This window comes from Ostrea edulis, chromosome 1 (assembly GCF_947568905.1).
Source record: "Ostrea edulis chromosome 1, xbOstEdul1.1, whole genome shotgun sequence".
Lineage (NCBI taxonomy): Eukaryota > Metazoa > Mollusca > Bivalvia > Ostreida > Ostreidae > Ostrea > Ostrea edulis.
This window is the reverse complement of record NC_079164.1, coordinates 23,303,017-23,314,209: the sequence shown is the minus strand read 5'-3', so window position 1 is coordinate 23,314,209 and position 11,193 is coordinate 23,303,017.

Sequence of the window (11,193 nt, the reverse complement as noted above, 5' to 3'; positions counted from 1 at the left end):
CGATGTCGGATAAAAATCTTAATTCAAATGATATGGGGAAGGGAGGGGGGTGGGGGGGGCTCTTTCATTTGTGAATAAACAGTAGAAAGGTACACAGAGTGTTACTAATCTTATACTCATTTGTTTTTACTTATTAATCGATTACTTTCAACATTCATCATAATTAGTTTTTTAAGGGGTAGTGAAAACTAGTTTTTTGTCAGGCGATGAACTTTAGACCCTGCTCTTAAAACGCCTTGGTTTCGCGTCCTTGCGGCTTTGCTTCGCATCGCCACGCTTTTCGCGTTATAACGCCTTTATTCACTATATTACACCTTTATCATATCAATGAATATCACCGACCCCTATCACTCTTATTCACTGGGTTTCTTACTGTGTTTCTCTAACATGTTCTCATTCCAGTTCTTTTACACGTTCCAACCTCGGGGACTTGCTCTCATTTAAATAAAATGTAAACAATATACTATGTTGAAAACACAGTATTGCTTACGTTTTTATGGGAGCAGGTCCCCGTGTTCCACCATGAGAGTAATGCATAAAGTAATCATAACAGGTGATAACTATTTCCAATGCTTGAATAATTTTATTTCTTCATTTGACATTATACTCCAGATACAACGTACCAATGTACAGTACCGTCAATTCTAAATCTAACAGTTTTACTTGCGTGAAACGATAATGATTGGGTACCATCCATATCGTTTCATTGCTAGTTTATTTCTTCGAGTGTAGTCATAAGCAAATCTTTCACCGTCTCCCATGATCTGTTTGATAACTTGTCCTTTTTGGGCACTGAATTGTTTGCTGCTCCGGGTTTTATAGTTGGTGGTGGCGATCACTCTTTATGTCACGCAGTCTTCCAATATCGTTGTTCATCACTAAATAACCCCTCTTCGCTTTTCTGCTGGGATGGTTGTCTTCTATCGCCTTGCTTGTTTCGACCTCACCGACACAGAATTCCTTGACCTTGAACGGATTTGGTAGACGACAGTATGTCTCGTCTGGTAGTTCTAAAGTTTCTCTGTCTTCTTCCGAATATTCTGTCACCAACGGTGATGGGACTTTTATGGTTAGTTTGCTTATTAGCATTATATCAGCATTTGTAGGAGAGGCTATCGTACGCGTATTTTGAGCAATGTGGGTACTCTTCTCTTTCTCTATAGTGAATCTTGCTGTCCACGGGGTAAAGGATGAGGTGGGACTATTTGTATCTCCCAGGTCTCTGTTCCCTCCCCTGTAACATGAATCCATATTCGAAGAACGGGTCACCAAAAACATGTCAACCCCAGTAACGAGCCCCGCCTTCTTGAGTCTTGCCCTTTCTTCTATTTGATACCATTTCTGGTTGTGAATTGCAAGAATATCAATTTCTTGTTGGTTTTGGAAGGCATCAGATATCTCATTTATATTTTCACAAATTAAGTCATATGGCGGAACGATACGTTTCACAAATTGTGATATTGCATCAGGAATTAAAGGCCTAGGAAATCTGGCCTTGTCTAATTCTTTGAGCTTTTGAAACATTGTCTGAAGAATTTCCGTTTTACTACCAATGAATGAACGTAACTCTGTCTCAGCTTCAGTGCATGCTGCAGAGGTTGTTTCAATGCGTTTTTGATATCCGACATCTTTGTTTTCAAGGAATCTATCTTGCGTGCGCTCTTGGTAGAATGTCTTTTGCTGCTCTTGGAAAGCTTTCTTTCCATTTAGATTAAAAGAGCTTTCATATTGTCTATCAACTGCTTCTGTTTGTTGACAGTGCTTTCTGTCAACCTTGTTTCCCTTTCCGGTCGGGTGTGTTGTAGAAGTTTCTGATAGGGACCATCCGTGGCCATGAGTTTATCATAGACGTTTTTATGAATCCCTGCCAAATGGCCCATATCCCCAGACGGCGCTGATTCGAAGAAATCAAGTAGGTCTCTACTACCAACTTCTTTACGCAATACATTGCAATAGATTTTCCTCCAATTTTCAATTTCTTGTACATAAGTTATAATTCTGCATGTGCGCGGTTCAGTATTATCCGACTTACAGCCTCCTGAAGACGAATAGAATCTTTGTTCTGTTTAATATCTTCTTCTACTAAATAAAAATCAAAGGTATCAGCCATGGTTAATTAACAGCAACACTTGTTGGACTAACTATAACGACACATGGTATTATGACGTTGAACTATCTATGACGTCAAAGTGATAATTGCCCTTCTCATAAAAAAATTGTTTTTATTCTACATGATTTATGAATTTGATCACTATTCGTTATTTTCACTTGTTCGTTTCAGGTTGTGGCAGTCACGGGTCTACTTGAAAAGGGATAACCAGAAAAAGAGGAATAATTAGGAAAATAAAAGAAACTTATCACATTTTGGAACGGGTTTGGTTTCCGCAATCGAACTTTCGACAAACGTGGATCGCCTGATGTTCAAAACTAAGTTCATGTTCTGTGATATGACATGTATAAAGTCGGTTTCTATGTGGGATGTGTCTATTTTATTGAAATGAAAACACTCGATCCTGTGTTAAATGTTTTGTGGGAGGTGGGTGTGTCCTGCAGGACTGCTATGAAATTGAACGAACTTCTAGGCTAGCCATACATATCAGGATAACGAGCGTTCATTCATACAGTGCATTCAACAGACGTCACCTAGGTTAGGTTAGCCGCTACGTTCTTAATTGTACAAAACGTCGCCAGAGGTTGAACATCCACGATGTCAGATTAAATAAACAAATTAGGAAGTCAGAAACGACTAAATGTATGGATTGTAAGAGTTCGTAAATGATATATGTTAATAATTTTTTTGTAATTCTTTACGTTCATTTTTGGGGGTTATTATTCCGGGTATAACAGGTCATTACACATATGTATATACACTTTTAAAGTTTTTAAATTCATGGAAATTTTTATCATCCGTGCATAATGAATCTGTTATTTAAAAACTATATAGATCTCAGAAACGGAGAGAAGGGATATCGGAGGAAGGAAAGGCATAGCGATCCTAGAAGAGAGAACTAAGGAGATTTGAGCAGTTAAAACATCCCAGCGATTCAGTCACCTCTCCTCCTGAACTTGGAGAACCACATGTTTTCTGCTGGGGTTTATAACCACAAGGTTACGGATATTTTAAGGCGGAAGCTTACCTCAATCGGAACTCCTCGAATGTTTCGCGCTCTCGACATAGATCTCAGATGTAATACGATGGTATCCATGAGAGAATTTGATACATTGTAATCTATGACGTACATGTATGTAACGTAGTACAGTAGGCTATGACGTCATAGTTAACAATGCAACAAATTCTCTTATGAATCCCATCGTATTACATCTGAGCATTCGGTAAACTTCGGCAGATTTCGGTACCCTACATTTAAACTGGTACCCTGTTGACCCCGCTTCTCTCGGGTACAACAGGTAAGCGCCAATTTTTGATATCTCACGCGTATAACGAGAGTTCATTTCAAAACAACAACAACGCTAACTTTGACGTCACAATCGACTACACTGCGTTACGAATATACAGTGAAGTAGGCCTATGAAGCGCGAAACTTCGTAACGTAGCACAGTAGACTTTGACGTCATAACTAGACTACAACGACTCTACCATTTGGAATATCTCTAGTGAGACATTATTAGTTACAGTTAGTTAGTGACCTGATACGGAAAAATACATGGTGTGAAAAGAAAACCTCGCCCGAAGCCTCGCCCGATACGGGTTTTCTTTACTACAACGACCTCGCCCGAAGTCTCGCCCGATACGGGTTTTCTTTACTACAACGACTCTACCATTTGGAATCTCTCTAGTGAGACATTATTAGTTACACAGTTAGTTAGTGACCTGATACGGAAAAATACATGGTGTGAAAAGAAAACCCGTATCGGGCGAGGCTTCGCCTCGCCCGATACGGGTTTTCTTTTCGCCTCGCCCGATACGGGTTTTCTTTTCACACCATGTATTTTTCCGTATCAGGTCACTAACTAACTGTGTAACGAATTTATCACGTCGAAGACCTCTAACTGGATATGTGGGGGGTCTATATCATACAACTTAGTCAAATGGCTTTCCTTTTGACACGGCTGCAAGTCGAACCCGACGATAAATAAAATTACTCGCCCAATACGGATTTTACTCGCATGATACGGTTTTTTTCACGGCGTCATGTGACCAAGATCTGACCAATTAGATTTCAACAATTTTGTCTGAGGCGTGATAAAGTATGTTTACGGTGTGACCGTTGAGACGAGAGAAGACCTGATAACAACTTATACCTCGACTTGAGGCAATTCATTTAACGCGGGAAATACAACGCGGTTGATGTAAACAGTACATTGTGACGTCAGCATTAGCTGCGACTGTTTTTCTTTCAAATCAAGCAATTATCTACAACAAAACGTACGAAAGTATGGGAAAGCTTGTCTGGAATTTAAAATAATTTGTAGTACTTTCCAAACTATTTATTTGTTTTATCTACGGAATTGTCGATGAAGTATTCCGCAGTGACGGCGACAATTTTCCGGAAGCATTATGGGTATTCCCCATCATTTTTTCAGCTGATGAAGAGCAAATCACTTGACCCAATTGCTTCGCTCGCTATAAATCAACTGACCAATGAAATCGGCTCATTTGGGCTAACCAATTGCAAAGTACCGCTTACCAGTTGTTTGTGTGTAGCACCAATCAGCGGGGAACCAGTTTACCCTACATCTAGATGGAATCGACCGAGGTGATCGGAGTGACATCTGAGATCTATGTCTGTTGGAATTTCCATGGGGACGAATTGTTAGCTGACCTGTTTCTATATTCATATGAAGCAGAATTTATTCAAAACCGTCTACGTGAGAAGAAAAAATCTCTTGCTGTGGCCTTCAATTTAAAATTTAGATATTTCGACGACATTTTGTCTATCAAAAATAATAACTTTCATTCATATGTCGATTCGATATATCCCTGTGAGCTCGAAATAAAAGGCACCACAGAGTCGTCCACTTCTGTTTCATACTTAGATATCTTATTGAAAGTAGACATTAACGCAAACTGACAACTCAACTGTATGACAAACGGGATGATTTCAGCTTCTTCATCGTCAACTTCCCATTGTTATGTAGCAATATTCCATGATCACCTGCATATGGTGTTTATATCTCTCAACTGATTCGATACACAAGAGCTTGTTCTGCGTATGGTCAGTTTTTAAATCGAGGCAAGTTACTGACAAACTCCGTTGACCTGATCAGGATATAGGGTTCACGGCGGGTGTAACCGTTCTACAGGAGATGCTTACTCCTCCTAGGCACCTTATTCCACCTCTGGTGTGTCCAGAGGTCCATGTTTTTCCAATTATCTATTTTGTATTGCTTATAGAAGTTATGAGATTGATCACTGTTCGTTATCTTCACCTTTCATGTCGAGTGCGCGTTCAGATCGGGCTTACCTTTTGTAACGAACAGTATAAGAGGGAATTTATACTACCTTGCTAGTGACTAGCTTTTCTAGTGATGCGGTAGAGTGTCTCTCTTGATCACACAAGTTAAGCAACGGAAAGCGTGTTCAGCACTTTGCTAGGTGACCGCTACACGTTACAAATTGGTGGCAGCGTATTGACTCTGGTGTTTAAAGGGCCTTCTTTAGGTAGAGTCTCTTCAGATCTCTGAATACGGACGTGGTTTCGTCCAGGGACGACGAGTGATTGTGTCAGTAATGGCGGATGCCGTTGATGAAGAGGTGCCAAACATTCTTAGAGAACTCACGCTATGCTTTGGGACGAAGCTTCCCTGAGCGGGTGGAAGTGTAGCGGACAATATAAGAGGCAATTTATACTGCCTCGCCAATGAACTAGCTTTTCTATTATGTGGTAGAGTCTCTCTGTCTTAATCACGCAAGTTAAGCAACGGCGAACGTGATCAGCAATTGGCTGGGTGACGGCTATACGTTAAACTTTCACCATTTTCACTCAGCTTCTAAAGCATTTCCAGGACCACCAAAGGGGGAGATGTGGCACTGGATTTGCTGACAGAACCTGTTTGAGACGACTGGCATCGTTGTTTTTTTAATGGTGAGACATAGCGGCATTAAAACACCCCTCTAGATAGATGCCGCATTTGACCCCTCACCTATTCAGTACACCAGTGAAAGAATAAACTCCAAAGTGTAAAGAAGCTACAGGATTATCTCTAGGATCACATAAGAACTGCAAAATGCTGACAAGACTTTCCTAGATCTTCTTTAGTTTGATATGGGGGAGGACGCATTTGGCGGATTGCTAGTTCCAGCGGAGGAATACGTTATACCAATGGGGAGCTCAGTCACGATGAGGTAATTCCTTACCATACTCCTATTGAACATGGAAAAACATATTTCTTGCCATTCTGGCAAAAGATATGACCACTACATTAACATCAACCAGTGCATTGACTTTGTGTATAGAAAGAAGGTTTCGCCGTAGTGTAGGGCTATATTGAGCATACAAGCGTACTTGTACAAATCATCCGTGAGACTACAAAGACAAAAGGTCGTTTGGATGATGGAAACAACAAGGTTCACGGATCGATCTCAGGATGTATTTCATCTATTATTCTATTTTACACTCCAGTGGTGAATATGGTGAGTGTGTTGAAAAGGGAAGTAGAGGTCCATGTTGATGTCTGGATAGCTGTAGACATTTAGCTCTCTGAGAATATTTTTAGACAGATCAGAGACATCCCTTATTAAAACCTTCGATTTACTGCGCAGAACAAAATGCGCACGGTTGAAGCCTTATATATCGCTGTATTCTTGGATCACCGTCTCATAAATTTAATATGTACTCACTAGTGAAGACAATGTCTGTGATTAATATAGGGATATCAGACCATTATGCTGTTACATGCCAACTCCATATCTGTCCATTACACCTGGCAAACAAAACTCGGCTAGCTAGGTCATTGTAGCGCATCCTTGTAGAAATATTGGCACAGCAGCTAGGAGAATCGCTGTCTTCCATCAAAGAGGGGAGCAATGTCAACGATCTGCTGTCAGATTTTGATTCCACCAGAGCAAATAAGGTTCTGGACAACATAGCACCCCTTCGGACCATCACCATCAAAGGCGACTCCCCCAAACCGTGGTAAAATGACTCAATTCATGAAACCAGGCAACGGAGAAGACAGTTGGAGCATAAAGCCATGAGTTCAGGCCTGGAGGTGCATAGACATATGCTTGCGGAGCAGACCCAAGCTGTGTTGCATATGATCAACTCCTCCAAGTTCAGCTATTATTAGGAAAAGCTCACCACAGTTGACAGTAATGAGACTTTCAGAGTTGTTAGCAGTCTAGTGAATTATAATGCAGGGACTCCCTTACCACCGGCTACCAGTGACCAGACCCTTGCCGACGACTTCGTGCAGTTCTTCTACAGCAAAGTTTAAAAGATCAGACAGGGTCTCGATGCCTCAGATCTCCATGACAATACAGCTTCTTCAGATCTGGACAGACCAGTGCCTCATTTTGGTTCCTTCAAGGTCCAGACGCAGAAAGAAGTGGACAAGGTCATCAGGAGCTGTGTTATTGAGACCTGCTCACTGGATGTCATCCCCACTGCGCTCTTGAAGAACAGCACTGTTCTCTCTGTGGTGCTGCCGACCATTACTGAGCTGGTGAATGCATCACTTTCAACTGGGTTCTTTCCAATGAGCTGAAACGTGCACTTGTTACACCACGTCTGAAAAAGCCTGGACTTGATATGAGAACTTTTAGTAACTATAGACAGTTTCAAATATCCCATTCATCAGCAAGGTTATCGAGCATGTTGTTGCACAACAGATTAATGGTCATCTCACAGGGAATGATCTACATGATGATCTGCAGTCAGCCTATAAAACCAGTACCAGCACTGAGACAGCCATCCTGCGAATAAAAGCATACGTAGAAGCAGTACTGGATGAAGGTGACGCCATGCTCCTGGTCCTTCTTGACATTGCGGCATTTGATACCATCGATCATACCCTCTTGCTGGAGAGACTGCGCGAGGAAGCTGGATTGACAGACACAACACTCCGTTGGGTACAGTCTTACCTGAGTGACCACATCCAAGCAGTGAAGATCAACACCAATGTGTCCTCAGATGTACCACTGTCCACCGGAGTGCCCCAAGAGTCTGTTCTCGACCCCCTTCTCTTCCTGGTGTACCTTCTCTCACTCAGGAGAGTTATCAACCAGTATGCCATAAACCGTCATGGGTTCGCAGATGATACTCAACTCTACAGCCGTTTGATTGTAAAAAACGCTGCCATGTATACCTATCAAGTCAACATTATGGAGGAACGAAAAACGAGTGTCCGAACCTAGATGACTGTGAACAAACTCAAACTAAATGATATAAAAATTGAGATAATGGTGGTTGCCAGTGCCCACAACATGGCAGTGCCGTGTGAAAGATGTCTGTCTGAAGATTGGTGAGGCAATATTGACACCTAAATCTACTGTTAAAAAACTCGGTGCTACCCTGGACACCGCCTTATCAATGGAAATACAAGTCAGCTCCGCAGTAAGGAGAATGTACTTCAACATCAGGAGAATCTCCAAGGTGAAACACCATCTCACCCATTAAGCGTGTGCGAAGGTCATAAATGCAACAAGCATATCCCACCTTGACTATCACAATGCCCTCCTGCTTGGCATAACCGATCGCCCCATGCACCGACTACAAGTGGCTCAGAACAACGCTGCACATTGTCTCACAAGAACATGCTACAGACAACATATTTCGCCGGTACTTCAACAACTACACTGGCTGCTTGTAAAGCAACGTGTTGTGTTTAAAGTGCTTACAACCATACATAAGTCAATACACTCTTTCTCAGTACCACTATACATGAGAGAGCTATCATCATCTGACCATTTGAAACTGGTGGTGCAGAAATCATCAAACAAAACGGTGCAAGAGCCATAAAAACACTAGGCGCACACTTGTGGAATAAACTGCCATCGGAACTTCGAGAGCTTGAAGCACATGGAGCATTCCGCAAGAACCTAAAACACTCTTGCTCAAGCGTGAATATGCCCTGTGAATGTTAAATTCAGTGCAATATCAAGGACTCCATGTGCAATATCTTGCAAACTGAACATTACCAAGTATATGAAAGCAATTACGCGTGTGCCAATTGTATCTTGTCTAGTCAATATTAACCACCTTGTCATCTTACTACCATGTTTTATTTCAATTCTTTCTATTGTTTAATTCTCTATTTTATAGCTCTTGCAGGTCTTTTATTGGTGTATTATCATTGATTATTAGCACAAACATTGCACAGCTCATAGAAACTATATGTAATTTTGCGCTTTATAAATGAATAAAATAATATTTAAAAAAATTCCTAGCATATTTTCCCACTATACTTAAATAAAATATAAAAAAGTTTATTCGGTATATACATACATACATACAAACATACATACATAGATACCAAGGATAACCCATGAAAGCTTGATAGCTTATTTCCAATGGGGTCCTTTGATGCACGGATGTTTGCGCTAGAGGGTCATTTATGTGGGAGGAAACCAGAGGAAACCCATGTGTCCGAGCGGGCGACCGCCATACTCTCTCACATACAACCACTGCCGATCAAGGGGATCGAACTCGAGTCGCAGCGGTGAGAAGCGAGAGCGCTACCCGGACTTGTGTCCAACAATACCTTCAGATCCCATGCGGTCCGAAAACTCACTGCTTCACATGGTTTTGTTTGTTGGCGTAGCCATGTTAGGCATCCATCCATTCGAATATTTTCTCAGAGACCTACAGATCTACAGCTAATGTATGAAGTGTGTGAACTTTTATGGATGACCTGACAATCAGCACAAAGATGGCTATCTAAGATATATGTAGATGAACATTACAAGCACTTGACATTGTAAACATTTAGACCAGATGTAAATTCTATCAAATCAGCAAACTGGCCAGCTGATGAGATGAGTTTGGGCACAACGTTACCACTACACACGAATTCAAGATGACCAAGTTCAGATGACATCTAACGTTAAGAAACTGAGCGAGGGTAGAATCGAAAGTTAATCTGGACTCAAATATAACTCAAACATAATATGGGAAGTTAGATAAGAGAAGAAGGAACAACACCTGCACAGAATATCTGTACAATGAAAAGTGAAAATATCGAACAGTGATCTATCTGATAAATCCCATAAAAATCAAGAGCAGGGTAAACACGGACCCCTGGATACACCAGAGATGGACTCATGTGTCTCGGAGGAGCTATAATCCCCTGTTGACCGGTCACACCCGCCGTGAGTCTTTAATCTTGATAAGGTAAATGGAGTAATCCGTAATCAAAATCAGTATGTTAAGAAAGGCTTAACAATAGGCGTGAAACACGTCAGACAATATTAATGTTCATTCTCACAACGACAGGTTGTATTTACCAATAGATTCATTATAACGACCGTCGAATTTGCGAAATGCTGACTTCAAACGAGACTGTTGAAACCCCTGTAAAATCAACTTATTTGTCAGTAGTCTGTCTCGATTTAAAAATTGATCATCACAGAACATGCTCTCGTGTATCGAATCAGTTGAGAGATCTAGACACTGTATGTAAGTGATAATGGAATATTACTATATAAGTGTGGCATTTATCAATGAATATGGTTAAAGTTATATACAAAACTATCATGACAGCATATATTTACAACAAATTTGGGGCTAATATTGCTGTAAATAACAACAAAAACTGTTTGTGGGCATTTGTTTATATCATCGACGCACTAAATTCATTAGTTTATAGTCTGGAATGATAAGAAAATATATGAGATCCAGGGAAAATAAATTTCGGCTCGGCTACGCTTTGTGCATTGTGATACAATCACTTATTACTAGTATGTAAATATCTTTTTAAATAATGATTGACAATATTTAAAGGAAACTTTCAACAGAGTTGTAGATGGATATAGTAATTAACTTGTCCATTCACTAGTGAGTCCATTGCCTTGGCCATTATACAAGATTTCTTATCCATATTTTTTACCAAACTTGCAAGAATGGTACCTACCTTAGTGCCTGTAGGATATTAGACTACATGTGTAAGGTTAAGGTCACAGTAAAGCAAATTTCAAACATCAAACATTATTTGTCGAAATGCGCATCTGGTGCATCAAAATTGGTACTGTATAAGTTTTACATTATGATCCCTGGGTCGAGGCCTCTGCCGGTG